General features: G+C 43.8%; 1 long non-coding RNA gene and 1 other non-coding gene across 2 annotated transcripts; both read right to left on the bottom strand.

Annotated features, from left to right (window-relative positions):
* Nucleotides 1–1370: 1370 nt before the first annotated feature.
* LOC140596227 (uncharacterized) lies at nt 1371–11271 on the bottom strand. Its single transcript, XR_011998263.1, has 3 exons — nt 11159–11271; nt 7953–8050; nt 1371–2592 (listed from the first exon to the last, which is right to left on the bottom strand). It is a non-coding gene; the product is annotated as an uncharacterized lncRNA (long non-coding RNA).
* Nucleotides 1473–1574, bottom strand: LOC112929855 (U6 spliceosomal RNA). The gene has a single exon (XR_003237005.1). It is a non-coding gene; the product is annotated as a U6 spliceosomal RNA (small nuclear RNA).
* Nucleotides 11272–15952: the final 4681 nt, after the last annotated feature.

The following is a 15952-nucleotide window of genomic DNA, read 5'->3' as shown; positions in this document are numbered from 1 at the left end:
AAAAAAACAACAACTAAGCAAATAAAAATAAAATGAGACAAATATAGACACAGATACAAATAAAACTTAAACTTGCTCAAGAAAGGAAACGTGGGGGTCCCTGAGCAGCTCAGTCGGTTGAGCACCTGACTCTTGATTTTGGCTCAGGTCATGATCTCAGGGTCCTGGGATCGAGCCCTGCATTGGGTTCTGCACTTAGTGGGGAGTCTGCTGGAGATTCTCCGTCCCTCTCCCTCTACCGCTTGCACTCGGAACACTCTCTCACGCTCTCTGAAATAAATAAATAAATCTTTTTAAAAAAGGGGGGGACACAGAATCCATTATACTATCTGGCTCATCAGTGTTCTATATTTGCGTATCCTGCATAATGTATAAACTAAATGTAGATTTAACCCCAAAGGTCATATTTATCACATTGCAAAGTTGGAAAGGGGACAGTCAGGGTTGTTGATGATTTAAGAACACTAAAGGTGATCTGCTGTAATAGGAAGTTCATAGATAATACCTAAAGTGGATAAATACGAAGTTAGAAGTAAAATCATATTTAGAAATGTGGACATAGGGGTGCCTGGGTGGCTCAGTCGGTTAAGCGTCTGCCTTCAGTTCAGGTCATAATCCCAGAGTCCCGGGATTGAGCAGCAGATTGGGCTCCCTGCTCAGCGGGGTGTCTGCTTCTCCCTCTGCTCCTTCCCCCACTCGTGCTCTCTCTCTCTCTCTCTCTCTCTCTCGCTCACTCTCTCAAATAAATAAATAAATAAATAAATAAATAAATAAATAAATAAATCTTTACAAAAGAAAGAAAGAAAAAGAAAGAAAGAAAGAAAGAAAGAAAGAAAGAAAGAAAGAAAGAAAGAAAGAAATGTGAACATAAATGCTCAAAGAAGCTGCTGAAACATTGCAAGTAGTCATCTGGGGAGCAAACCAGAGACCGAGGAGAGGTGAGGTAGGGGGGCTGCTACTTTTGTTGTAGTTTGTTTTGTTATAACCCTTTTGGTGATTATTTTGGTCCACTTACATTATGCTATGTTGCAATAATAAATCCCAAAGACCTCCGTGACTTAGCATGATAACAGGTGGGTTTTTTTCCCCCTCATTCTTCCAGAATCCGGTGTGGGTGGGAGAGCCCTCTTCAGTTTTGTAGCCCCATCATCTGGAACAGGGTCATTGCAAAAAGAAGAAAAAGCTGGAGGGGCTTTTTGAAGGTCCCCCCCTGGAAATGGCTCACATTGCTTCATCCTACCCCCCAGAACTCAGATACCTGGGCCCAACAGAACTGCATGAGAACAGGGGACGTCCGGTGGTCCCGGGAAGACGCACAGCATTGTCTGCTGCAAGACCATTCACTTTTTAAAAATTAATAGACTTGATTACTGAGAGCAGTTTTAGGTTAACAGGAAAATCAAGCAGAAGTACAGAGAGCTTTTCCGTATAGCCCTTCTCCCCTCACCTCATGCACGATTGCCTCAAATTTTTTTAATATGGAACGCTTCCCGATTTTGCGCATCATCCTTGTGCAGATGGCAGGTCAATCTTCTCCGTTCCAATCTTGGTGTCTATGCTGCCGAAGCGAGCACAATTTCCTCAATTTTTAATATCTTGCAGGGGCGTAGAACATTCGTCCTGCCTGATGACTGGTTCCTGATACATCACTAGCAACGAAGTTCATAGTGTACAGTGGGGGCCCTTCATTGAGGTCTACGGTTTATGGGTTTCATCAAATGTGTAATGTCACGAATCCACTATTATGGTATCATGTAGAATCGTTTCACTGTCTAAACTACCTCTCGGGCTGCCCTTCTTCCTTTGTCCCCACCCCCGATCCCCACCAGCCCTCATGTTCCCTGAACCCCTGGCCACCACCCATCTTTTTCCTGCCTCCATAGTTTTGCCTTTTCTGGAATGTCATATAGTGGAATCCTACAGTGTGAGCGAAGCCGTTTCAGACTGGCTTCTCTCACTTAGCAATCCGCATTGAAACTTCCTCTCTGGGTTTTCGTGGCCCCATAGCTCATTTCCTTCTGAGCCCTGAATAATACCTTCCATTGTTTGGATGTACCGCTGTTTGCTTATAGCCATTCACCTACTGAAGGACATCTTGGTTGCTTCTGATTTTTTTTGGCAACTGTGAATAAAGCTGCTATAAACATTCATGTGCAGGGTTTTGTGGGGACATAGGTTTTCAGCTCACTTGGGTAAATACAAATGCGACTGTAGCAATGTCATTGCTGAATCTTACAGTAAGATGATGTTTAATTTTGCAGGACCCGCTTCCAAAGTGACTGTACATCTTGAATTCCCGTAGGAGTGAAAGGGACTTTCCTGCTGCCCCATTTCCTCACCAGCATCTGGCGTTGTCAGTGTTTTGGATTTTATTTATTTGTTTATTTATTTATTATTTTTTTTAGTGTTTTGGATTTTAGGTGTGTAGTGGCATCTCATTTTGGTTTTAATCTTTCTTTCTTTCTTTCTTTCTTTCTTTCTTTCTTTCTTTCTTTCTTTCTTTCTCTCTTTCTTTCTCTCGTTCTTCTTCGTTCTTCTCTTTCTTTCTTGGCTCCATTCTGGGGCTTGAACTCAGAACCGTAAAATCAAGACCTGAGATGAGATTACAAGGATTACAAGTTGAATACTTAACCGACTGAGCCACCCAGGCGCCCCCATTGTGATTTTTTTTTAATTTAATGTATTATTCATGAGAGACACACACAGAGAGGCAGAGACACAGGCAGAGGGAGAAACAGGCTCCATGCAGGGAGTCTGTTGCAAGACTCGATCCCGGGACCCCAGGATCACGCCCTGAGCCAAAGGCAGACGCTCAACCACCGAACCCCCCGGGTGCCACCTCATTGTGACTTTTAACTCGAAATTCCCTAATGATATGTGGTATTTAGATCCTTTCATATTCTTACTTGCCATGTGTGCATCTTCTCTGGTGAAATGTTGGTGCAGAGCTTTCCTCCATTTCTTTGTTGTGTTGCTTGTTTTCTGGATTGTTGAGTTTATTTTTTTTATTTATTTATTTATTTTTTTTTGGATTGTTGAGTTTAAAGACTTTGTGTGTGTTGGATACAAGTCCTTTATCAGATACGTGTTTTGCAAATATTTTCTCCCAGCCTGTGGGTTGTCTTCTCACGCTATGAACTGTCTTTCACAGAGGAGGTTTTTGTTTAAATGAAGATCATCTTATCAATTTTTTCTTTCATGGTTTGTGCTTTCGGTGTTGTGTCTAAAAACTACTGGTCAATCCCAAGGTCACCTAGATTTTCTGCTATGTTGTCTTCCAGAAGTATTTCAGTTTTATGTTTTCCATTGAACTTTATGGTCCATCTTGAGTTTCATTTTTGTAACAAATGTAAGGTCAGTATCTAGAATCCTTTTTATTGCAGGTGGATGTCCAGTTGTTCTAACATCATTTGTCAAAAACACTATCCTTTCTCCACTGAATTGCCTTTGTAAAAAAGTCAATTGACTCTATTTGTGTGGGTCAAATTCTGAGCTCTCTATTCTGTTCCACTGATTTCTCTAGTCTTCCATTAATACCACACTGTCTTGATTAGCGTATATTTGTTTTTTTAATTTGTTTAAGGAGGGATGCCTAGGGGGTTCAGTCAGTGGTTGAGCCTCTGCCTTCGGCTCAAGTCATGATCCCAAGCCCAGAGATCGAGTCCTGCATCGGGCTCCCTGCGTGGAGCCTGCTTCTCCCTCTGCCTGTGTCTCTGCCTCTCTCTCTGGGTCTCTCATGAATAAATAAATAAAATATTAAAATAATAAAAAATTAAAAAATAAACTTCATTTGTTGATATCCACAAAATAACTTGCTTGCATTTTGACTGAATTGAATCTACAGATCCAGTGGGGAATAACCGGTAACAATATGAAGTTTTCTCATCCATGAACAAACAATATCTATTTCTTTAGTTGTTCCTTGATTTCTCTCATCAGAGTTCTGTAGTTTTCCTCATCTAGATCTTGTATATATGCTGTTCGATTTTATACCTAAATATGTAATTTTGGAGGGTGCTAATGTAAACAGTATTATTATTATTATTATTATTATTTTAGAAAAAATCAAAGCTTCCTTTAACCACCACAAACCCAGTCCAAAGTTAAAGGTGGGAATAGTTAAGGATCAAAGAGATGGAAATGCAGAGAGGTGAGCAGAGTCTTTTGCTTTGTTTTGTTTTCAATTTTTTAAAATTTAAATTCAGTTAATTAACATATAGTTTCTTAGTAGTTTTTGAGGTAGGTAGTTTTTGAGGTCAATGATTCATTGGTTTTATATAACACCCAGTGCTCATGACATCACGTGCCCTCCTTCATGCCCATCCCCCAGTCATCCCATTCCCCCACCCCCTTCCCCTCCAGCAACATTCAGTTTGCTTCCTATGATTAAGAGTTTCTTAGGGTTTGTCTCCCTCTCTGATTTTGTTTTGTTTCATTTTATCATCCTTTCTCCTATACTCCTCTGTTTTGTTTCTTAAATTCCACACATGAATGAGATCATATGATAAATGTCTTTCTTTGCTTGACTTACTTCCCTTAGCATAATACCCTCCAGTTCTATCCATGTCATGGCAAATGGCAAGATTTCATTCCTTTTGATGGCTGAGTAGTATTCCATTATATATATATATCTATATCTATATCTCTCTCTATATATCACATCTTCATTATCCATTCATCTGTCAATGGACATCTGGCTCTTTCCATGGTTTAGCTATTGTCGACATTGCTGCTATAAACACTGGGGTGCAGGTGCCCCTTCATATCACTACATTTATATCTTTGGGGCAAATACCCAGTAGTGCAATTGGTGCATCCTACGGTGGCTCTATTTTCAACTTTTTGAAAAACCTCCCCACTCTTCCAGAGTGGCTGCACCAGCGTGCATTCCCAACAGTGTAAGAAGGTTCCCCTTTCTAACTGTATTACTTTTAATTTCAAATTCCAATTGTTCATTGCTAGTATATAGGAAGGTGATTGGTGTTTATGTATTAACTTGTATCCTATAACTTTGCTGTAATTGCTTTTTAGTTCCACAGGTTTTTGTTGATGGTTTGGGATTTTCTATAAACACGATCATGCCATCTGGGAACAAAGTGAGTTTTATCTCTTCCTTCCCAATCTGCATATCTTATACACCATTTGCTTTTTATTCCATGAGTGTATTACATTGCTAAAAATGTTTATTTTTTTAAGATTTTATTTTTAAGTAATCTCCACACCCAATGTGGGACTCGAACTCATGACCCTGAGATCAAGAGTCACATGCTCTACTGACTAAGCCAGGACCCCTAAAAATATTTTTTAAAGATTTTATTTATTTATTCATTACACACACACACACACACACACACACAGAGGGGCAGAGACAAAGGTGGAGGGAGAAGCAGGCTCCCTGAGGGACTTGATCCCTGAACTCCAGGATCACACCCTGAGATGAAAGCAGAGCTTAACTGCTGAGCCATCCAGGAATTCCAAATATTTAATTTAAATAGTGGAAGGATATCTTAGAAAGGTACTTGGAGTGCTGATGTGCTGAGGCACTGCCATTACACACAAAATTGCAAGTGCATTGGTCACTATTCCCTTACCCCTCAAAAGCCAATGATGTGGGGCACCTGGTGGCCCAGGTCGTTCAACATTTGCCTTCAGCTCAGGTCATGATCCTGGGGTCCTGGGATCGAGCCCCACATCGGGCTCCTTGCTCAGTGGAGAATGTGCCTCTCCCTCTTCCTCTGCCCCTCCCCCTGCCCATGCTCTCTTTCAAATAAATAAATAAATAATCTTTAGCAGCAACAACAACAAAAAACCTAACAATCTCACGGAAAACAACGAATGTTGGCAAGGATGTGGAATTCTTGTGCACTGTTGCTGGGAATTTCAACTGGTGCAGCCACTATGGAAAACAGAGTGCAGATTCCTCAAAGCATTAAAAATAGAATTACTATATGACCCAGCAATTCCATTTCCTGGTCTACACCCAAAAGGACTGAAAGCAGGATCTCTAAGAGATGTTCACACACCTATGTTTATTGTAGCATTATTCACAGTTTGGGTTGTGGAAACAACTCGAATGTCTAAAGACAAATGAATGAATACAGAAAACGTGGTAATGCATACAATGGAATATTATTCAGCCTTCAAAAGGAAGGAAATCCGTTCAGTGCTACAACATGGATGAATCTTGAGGACATGTTGCTCAGTGAAATAAGCCAGTCACAGAAAAACAAATATTGTATGATTCTACTTATATGGGGTACTCAGGGTAGTCAAACTCGTAAAAACGGAAAGTAGGTTGGTGGTTGCCTGGGGCTGGGGGGAGGTGGAGGTGGGAAGTTTTTTAATGGGTATAGAGTTTAAAATTTTTTTAAAAGGGGGTCCCTGGGTGACTCAGTCAGTTAAGCATCTGACTTTGGCTCAGGTTGTGATCCTGGGGTCCTGGGATTGAGTCCCACATCAGGCTCCATGCTCAGTGGGGAGCCTGCTTCTCCCTCTGCTCCTCCCCCTGCTTGTGCGCTCTCTCTCTCTGTCAAATAAATAAATAAATAAATAAATTTTAAAAATGGGTATAGAGTTTCGGTTTTGTAAGATGAAAAGGTTCTAGAGATCTGCTGCACAACAAATGTGGATATACTTAACACTACTGAACTGTACCCTTAAAATGATTAAGATGATAAATCTAATGCTATGTGATTTTTCTACAATCTGAAAAAAATGTTAATGATCTTTCCATATTGGACTGGAAGGATGAACTGGAAGACTTTTCAGGTCCCACCAGATCCTATAGAAATCCATCTGTAAGCAAATACTTAAACATGTCATGTTATTACTATTTAAGTTTTAAATAGTAAGTATCTTTTAAGTGTCTTAAAGGGACTGCTTGTGAAAAAGCATGATTATTTTGCAGTGAGAGCAGCCAAGTCTAATTTATCAGATTTGAAAAGTGAAATTTTTGTTTCTTTAAGTTTTTTTTAGAAATATTTTATTTATTTATTCATGAGAAACATACAGAGAGAGAGAGGCAGAGACACAGGCAAAGGGAGAAGCAGGCTCCATGCAGGGATCCTGACATGGGACTCGATCCCAGGTCTCCAGGATCAGGTCCTGGACTGAAGGCAGCGCTAAACCTTCTTTAAGTTTTCCTAAGGGCATCAAAAGCATTTTCTGGGGTTAAAATACTTGAGTTTTCTGAGTAAAACAACAACAAAAAAATGCAACTATTCAACTTCCCTTGTTGGATAAATAATTAGAACCAGTCATTTCGGGGCATGTGAATGGCATAGTCAGTTAGGTGTCTGACTCTTGGTTTTGGCTCAGGTTGTGATCTCAGGATCATGAAATAGAGCCCTGTGTCAAGCTCCGCACTCAGCGCAGAGTCTGCTTGAGAACCGCTCTCCCTCTCCCTTTGCCCTTCCTGCTCATACTTGCTCTCTCTCAAATGAATAAATAAATCTAAAAAAAAAAAAAAAAAAAAAGAACGAGCTGTGTTGTTTGGGTAATTAGTTTGTTTTTAATCTTAAAACCACATTAGAAGTATTTCCTTATTTGCTATGACAACCAGGAAGCTCAAAAACAAGATTTGTAGTACATCTCTAACGTCTACCAGGAACTTTATATTTTTTTTCTAAATTTGTTTATTTTAAAGTAGGCTCCACACCCAACACGGGGCTCGAACTTACGACCCCAAGATCAAGAGTCACATGCTTTACCAACTGAGCCAGCGGGGAAACCTCTACCCAGAATTTTAGGCAATATGTGTTCAGGCAACATCATGTTTTATTTTGTCTCTTAATTCATCTGATTTATTCCCTCCCCTAATGTTTGCTTGGCCCAGTTTCATCACTGACTTTTTTTTTTTTAATCTTTTGCACAATATACATTTAGGAAATCCTCTTTGGAACATGGTGAGGTCAATAAATATAAAATACAAATGAGTAATGTGAACGGAGTACCTTACAGATATGTTCTTATATAGTCATAAATTTCCAAACATCATCAAGTCCATGACTTCCAAAGACAAATAAAATTCCAAGGCCAAGTGAAATTCATCCTGCGAAGCAGAAGGAAGTAGCAAAGCATTAGGGGAGGACTCTTTAACTAATATATTTCATATCTCTTTGTAAACAGGAAGCACGCAGTTCTAACAGCCAAGCCAAGCAGCTGATGGGAGGAGGAGGTGGGGAGGAAGGCTGGTTCCTGAACCAACTCGTCCTGGGGGCAGTTATTGTTTGTAGCAGCCTCGACTGAAGAAACCAGCAACCTTCTAAGAAAGAGATAGGAAGTTAAAACTATGCAGTGAGGAGACTTTTAAACACACAGATGTATCATAAATCACGATGACACTAATGATTCCTGTTAGTCATAATCGGCTTCGAGTGCTTTCTCCAGCAGTGGGAGCGAGGGACTTTGAGCTATCCCCTTTGCTAAGGGCCTCGTGGAATTAAATCAAATTGAGTAAGTGCTACATCAATTAGGGTTCTTGGTTGCAAGCCACAGAAATGAACTCTCGCTTAGGCAAAGCCAAAATACATCAGGAGAGATGTTATAGACTGAATGCTTGTGTTTCCCCAAAACTCGTATTTTGAAGCCCTACCCGCAGTGTGATGGCTTTTGGAGAGGGGGCATTTGGGAGGTAATTAGACGAGATGAAGTCATGAGGGTGGGGCCCTCATGATGGGATTAGTGCCCTTGTAGGAGGAGACTCCAGAGGCCTAGCGCCCCCTCTCCCCACAGCATATGCAAAGAGGAGGTCATATGAGCACGTAGCATGATGCCAGCCACCTACAGAAGAGGCCTCAGGATGAAGCCCACCTTGCCAGCACCTTGATCTCACAGTTCCCAGCCTCCAGAAGTGTGAGAAATAAAGAGAAATAAATGTCTGTTGTTTCAGTCCCCCAGTCTATGGTATTTTGTTACAGCAGCCTGTGTTGCCCAAGACAAAGGCTACGGGGGTTCACAGAATCAAGAGGACGCTGTGGGTCTGGCTTGGAAAATCAGCAGGAAGGGGTTTTCCAGGGAATTCCAAAAGCCCAGCAGCCACGTTTGTACAATTCTTGGGGCGAAAAGCACTGTTCCTACAGACCAGGAGTCAGCCGACCATGGCCTGCTGGTCACTTCTTGCCTGCCACACGCTTTTGCAAATAAAGTTTTATTAGAACTACCTCTCTCTTACAACACTGCTGGTTTCCTCCATCGGGACTGCAGAGAACAATAACTGGCCCTAGAATACTCTTCAGTGTACACGTTGCCTATGGCTGCCTTGGCACTGTAACAGCAAAGTGGAGTAGTTTCAACGGAGATCACATGACCTGCAAAGCCTGAAATACCTACCCAATGTGTTTGCTCATCCCTGCTGTAGACTAACCTAGAATAGAATGAAATGGTGCCCCCCAAAGTTGTACAATGCACTGGTGGCCTTGTCTGGAGGGACACTGAGCAGCAGAAACTATAGCTAAGGTTATGCTACAGGTCAGGTCAGGCTCACCTGCTGCCTCTGCGAAGGGTCTGGGGTTTCCAACCCCTTTCTCCATTCTCTGTGTCCTTAGAGAGGCCATTGGCTGAGAGTTAAGTCCTGCGGCCATTCTGTACCATGGGACAGAAGGTGGAAGGATTGGGCCCTCTTGGCCCCATTTACAAGGGTGGATCAGGGTGCCAGGCCTGGCCCTTCCTATAAGACCCCAAGTGAGTTCCTAGCCAGGGGGCTTCAGGTCCTAATAGGAGGAAGAGGGAGCTGGATGTTGATTGGCTGGAAGTCTCCAAATGGCCTCATAAATACGAACAGCACAATCATTGTTTTATGACCCACCAAGGTAGACATGGTTGTCTCATTCATTCATTGTCATGCCTCCCGTCCAGAATCTTCTTCCACTAGCTGCAACCCTCATCCAGAAAATATGGCCAGGGTCATCTCTCATTGCAACAGGTACCTTCTCCGTCTCCCTGCTCCCAGCCTTGCTTATTCCAGTGTGTTGTCCACACAGCTGTTAGAATATTCCTTCTACTGTTTGTTTCACTGCAAACCCGAAGTCTGGTTCCATCACATCTCTGTTCACGGTGCCCAGTGGCTTCTTGTCTAACTCAGGGTCAAAGCCAAAATTGTCACCATGGCCCACCGGGCGTCATCTGCCCCGCACTGGCTCTCTGATCTTATCTCCTGCCATTCTTCCCTGAGCTCTCTCTGTCCGATTATGCAAGTGTTCTCCTGCTGCAAGGCCCTTGATCTTGCCCTGCCTTCTGCCTAGAGCTCTGTTCCCCCAGGTAGCTGTGGGACTTCACCAATCGGGTCCCTCAGTCCTTGCTCAAATGTCTTCTCGGCAGAGAAGGTGACCTTGATCTCGCTCACCCTGCTTTCTCTCTCTTTCCTGGCATCTCCCACCAGCAGACACGCTATACACATCTGTTCATTTCTTCGCTGACTCATCTCAGAGAGCAAACTCCCGAGGGCTGCTGTGCCCCTGTGGACCCGCCCCGGAGCAGAGAGAGTAGCACTCCATGAAGAGATGTTATTTTTTAAACGATTTTATTTATTTATTCATAAGAGACACAGAGAGAGAGAGAGACAGGCAGAGGGAGAAGCAGGCTCCATGCAGGGAGCCCCATGCAGGACTCGATCCCAGGACCCCGGGATCACAACCTGAGCTGCAGGCAGATGCTCAACCGCTGAGCCCCCCAGGTGCCCTTGATGAATATATGTTAAATGGAAGAATCCTGACCCGGGAAGGGCACTGCTTCCCTTGAACACTGGGAAGCTCGGGACCCTGAAGCGCCCTAGAGTGAAAATGAACCTCTTTCCACCCTGCACCCCCCCACCTCGGAATGTTGATCTTGAATTCCCTTACTTCACACTGGGGGAATTTCCAGACTATAAAACTAAGAGCTGAAGGCATTGAGCTTTTAAATGCCCCAAAGCCTCAAGAGCAGGGCAAGGGGTTCTAGTTCCACAGCAGAGCCGAAACAGTTTGCTTTTTCTCGTCCCTAGTACCCCGCTTTATTTTTCTTCATAGCATTTGTCACTGTTTGAAAGAGAGCTGAAGCCCCATCTAGCCACCTGGCTGTTTCTGCATTTTATGTCTGTTTTTCTGAAACTCTCCTTTCTTCTGATTTTCCTTGGGGGGCCATTCCCCTCACCCCACCCCCCCACTCAATTCAAATGGCTTACCTGGAATAGTTCTCAAGAGCCCAAGGAAGAGGCACTTGGGCAAGGCTGCACTGGTCCCCCTGCTTTATCCTCTGGCTGCAGTGACTGCCTGAGTAGGGCCATGTGAACGCACTGAGACAAAAGAGAATCAGGACCAATTTAAGTCAGTGAGACTGCTGGAGAAACAGAGCATCTTTTGCTGCCCATTCTTTTTTTAAGATTTTTTTTATTCATGGGACGTCTGGGTGGCTCAGCAGTTAAAGCTCTGCCTTTGGCTCAGGGTGTGATCCTGGAGTCTCAGGATCGAGTCCCGCATCGGGCTCCCTGCATGGAGCCTGCTTCTCTCTCTGCCTCTCTGTGTGTCTCTCATGAATAAATAAATAAAACCTTAAAAAAAGAAAGATTTTTTTATTCATTTATTTGACACAGAGAGAAAGGGCACAAGCAGGGGGAGCAGCAGGCAGAGGGAGAGGGAGAAGCAGGCTCCCTGCTGAGCAGGGAGCCCAATGTGGGACTGGATCCCAGGACCCCGGATCACGACCTGAACCAAAGGCAGATGCCTAACTGGCTGAGCCACCCAGGCACCACTTTCCTGCCAGTTTTAAGAGAGAACAAGATATAAGCCTGGAATGGCTAGCGCCAGCGCCACAGCTAGGAAAGGGCCTTCCTATACAAAGTGGGTTTTTTTCTTTCTCTACATAGTTTCACAACAAAGAGACAGAGACTGGTCACATGCTATTGAGCCTCCGGATACAGCCAAACCTGAAGTCGTGGACTTTTCCAATAGATGTTGCCTAAGCCAGCGTGAGCTGGATTTTCTGTTACCACCAAGAGATCGTCACCCTCTTATTCACTCTTCCCTCCCAACTCATTGGTCATTCATTCCCTCTGACTCCTCTTCTGCTGCTAGGAGCCCTGGCTCTAGGTCAGACATCAGGCCGTGAAATGGGATACAAAAGCACTTCCTGCTCAAAGCCAAAACAACAGGATGAAGAAGGGGAAAGGTCAGTCCATTTCCCCCATGTTTTCAAACATTTGGATGCTTGTCAACACAAAAACAGAACTTCTGGCTTTTGATCTGGTAATTTTGGAGCTCTGTCAATGCCAAAGGGCTTGATGCTCATGCCCTCCTTAGAAGTGTAAGACTTACTAGAATTTGTGCAGAACTTGGAGAGAAGGACCCTAAATACATTTGCTGAAATATCTGTACAACTTCCTCTTAACCTCCTTCAATGATGTCATTGTTTTTAGAGCATTTTGAGCTATTTTTCCTTTTTAATGTTAGAAGAATAGAGGTAGACACATGCGGACTGTATCTTTTTAATGTTAAAAGAACAGAGGTAGACACATATCTAGACTTCTAAAAAATATTTCACCTTCATCTTTTTTTCCTTAGGGAAGTGAGAAATATCTTAGAAAAATAAAACATTAAAGGACTAGATAAAACAAGATACATAAGGGTGCCTGGGTGGCTCAGTGATTGAGCGTCTGCCTTCAGCTCAGGGCATGATCCTGGAGACCCGGGATCAAGTCCTGCATCGGACTTGATCCCTGCATAAAGCCTGCTTCTCCCTCTGCCTGTGTCTCTGCCTCTTTCTGTGTGTCTCTCATGAACAACTAAATAAAATCTTTAAAAACAAAAACAAAAAAACCCAGAATACGTAAACTTCCCGGTGAGCTGACTCTCTGAGATGACCACAATTGACAGTTTGCTGGATATTCTAGTACATAGTAAAATAGGAAGTTCTTAGACCCAAATGGATTATACCATATATGTTTGTGACTTTTTTCTTGGATACATCATGGACAATTCACCATGTCTTTATATACTCTTTTAAAAAATAAAAATAAAAAAAATAAAGCGTTGCATCATATTTCATTGTGCACAGGGCTGTGCATGTTGCCTGAGTTGCCAGCGTGTGGTAGTTCTGATTTTATAGAAATTCCATAATTTATTTTTCCAGTCTCTCTTTGATGGGCATTTGGGTTATCTCTAATGTTTGCTCTAATAAATAATGCTCTATTTGTATCTTTCTGTTTGCTTGCTTGTGTAAGTATGTAGAATTTATCGCTTACTGTCCAATTGCTGGGTCAGAGGGTATAAAGTTTTAATATCTAGGGTCCAAATTTATCCTAGGGTCCAGCAGTTGTGCCAGCTTTTACCATTAATGCATTGGAGGGCTTGGGATACTAACCTTGTTTTTTCTTCTCACTAATAAAAACCATCAGTAGGTGTCTTAATCTGTCCGTGCTGCTAGAATGAACTACCATAGGCTGGGTGGCACATAAACAACAGAAATTTATTTCTCGAGGTTCTGGGGGCTGAGAAGTCTAAGATCAAGGTCAAGGTGCTGCCAGTCTGGGTGTCTGATGAGAACCTGCTTCCCGCTTCACAAACTCTTGTCTTTTTGCCCTCCTCCTGTGTTGGGAGGGAAGGGAGCTCTCTGAGATCTGTTTGATAAGGGCACGAATCCCATTTTCTAGAGCTCTGCCCACATGGCCTCCCAAAGATCACACGTCCCAGTACCATCCCACTGGGGATTAGATTCCAATATATTAGTTTGGTGAGGACACATCCAGTCAAGGCGGAGGACTGTGTTGCTTTTTACCTATAGCACCTGGTCAGTGTTAGGGAACGCATTGCAGTGAGCCATTTGCTTTCATTTCACCTCCATTGTATTAGGGAGAAACCAAACTCAAATTGGTTTGGCAAAAAGTTGGCCTTAGAAAGTAAATAGCTTCAGGCAAGGCTGGATTCAGGGCTCAGATGTTGCCATTGGAACTCATTTTCTGTTTCCCACGGGGTTGGCTTACTTCTATTCTAGGTCATGCCCCCAGCAGCTCCAGGCTCTCTCTTTTTTCCTTTCTTTCTTTCTCTCTTTTTTTTTCTTTCAGATGTTATTTTTAAGTAATCTCTATACCCAATGTGGGGCTCAAACTCAGAACCTGGAGATCAAGAGTTGCAGGCTTTACCAACTGAGCCAGCCAGGCACCTCCAGGCCCGCTCTCCTTTTCGGAGCAGGGTGGTTGCAGTAGCTCCAGTTCTCCTATCCTTTCAGGTTCAAGTTCTGCACACAACAGCATGTTTTCTTTTTGTCCTTCCTTTTTCTTTTAAAAATTTTATTTACTTATTTGAGACAGAGAGAGAGAAAGAGAGAGCACAGCAGGAAGAGTGGCAGAGGGAGAGGGACAAGCAGACCCCACTCAGCAGGGAGGCCAAAGTGGGGCTCGATCCTAGGACCCAGAATCACGACCTGAGCCGAAGGCAGATGCTTAACTGACTGAGCCACCCAGGTGCCCCCCAAAGCGTGTTTTCTAGTAGTCAAAGTTCTGACACTCACTGTTTTTAGACTCATCGTGGACCCAATCACATCGACCCCGTAAATGGGCTGAGTTGTTGCTTGGGCTGGGTTGCTCAAGAGCTCCGATCCCCCCCACCCCCACACAGAGCCTGAAAGAGAGGGGGAGGCAGAGGCCCTGAGGAACCTCCAGGAGTGCTGCTTGGTTGCTGGGGCGACAAAGCCCGCGTGGAGCTCTGGGCTCTGGTGGTCACACTGCCTCCAGCGCTGTCCCGGGGTAAATCCATTCTCCATACTGCAGCCAGAAAGGGGCCCTCCCAACGGAACAAATCTGAGCCTTGTTTAAAACTCTTTGGTTGTTCTTCTTTGCCTTCAGGGTAAATTCCACCCTCCTTAACAAGGCCTCCAGGACCTGGCCTCTCCCACCCCCCACGCTCCCTAGCATTCCTTAGTAAAGCCAGGCTGCATTGCCTAGTTGTCCAAATATGCCTTGTTCTCTCTCCTACTTCTTGGCTTTTGCATAATAGTCCTGGTGATTTATAAAGAACTTACTAAGTGCCAGGCAATGTGCTAAGCATTACGTGTGCAGTATATACCCAACGTGAGCACTCACCATAACTCTATGAAAGGAGGCAGGGTCCGTGGGATACACACAGTTGGTCTGCTGGAGTTCACGTTCAGGCTTATGCATTAATCATATTTTCACTTTCAGTACTTTACGATGCTTTAACATCTCAGGGCCTCGCCAATCCTGGAGAGATTGCATCTCCCAGGGCTAGCTAATTCTTAGAGACAGTAAATGACTGGCGTTCAAGCATCCCTTATCCTACACACACCAGTCAATTCAAAGCCCACACCCCGAGCCCCTCCTCCATCCAACCCCCATGCAGCAAGTCAATATTTCCCTGTCCTAATTGGACACACGGAGGCCAGGTAGCCAGACAACCAGGGTCACCCCATAGCCTGGAGCCTGTTGACATAATTCAAACTAGCCAATCCTCAACTGCTCGTCTAGCCTCTCTCATTCCTTGCCCTGAAAACCGCAATCAAGGCTTATGCTGATGCTTTTTGTGTCTAACTTGTCCTGGTGCTTTTCCACACGGGGTGACCCTACTCCTTGGGAGTTTTAAGTAATAAATCCTTCTTCTTCTTCTTCTTCTTCTTCTTCTTCTTTTTTTTTTTAGAGATTTTATTTATTCATGAGAGAGAGGCAGAGTAACAGGCAGAGGGAGAAGCAGGCTCCATGCGGGGAGCCCAGCGTGGAACTTGATCCTGGATCCCCAGGATCACACCCCAGGCTGAAGGCAGCGCTAAACCGCTGAGCCACCCAGGCTTCCCTAAATCCTTCTTTTTTTTTTTTTTTTTAAAGATTTTATTTATTCATGAGAGACAGAGAGAGAGAGAGAGGCAGAGAGAGAAGCAGGCTCCATGCAGAAGCCCGACGTGGGACTCGATCCCAGGATCCCGGGATCACGACCTGAGCTGAAGGCAGATGCTCAACCACTGAGCCACCCAG

This window comes from Vulpes vulpes, chromosome 2 (genome assembly GCF_048418805.1).
Source record: "Vulpes vulpes isolate BD-2025 chromosome 2, VulVul3, whole genome shotgun sequence".
Taxonomy (NCBI): domain Eukaryota; kingdom Metazoa; phylum Chordata; class Mammalia; order Carnivora; family Canidae; genus Vulpes; species Vulpes vulpes.
The sequence above is the reverse complement of the archived record's forward strand: the minus strand, read 5'-3'. Positions and strand labels throughout refer to the sequence as shown.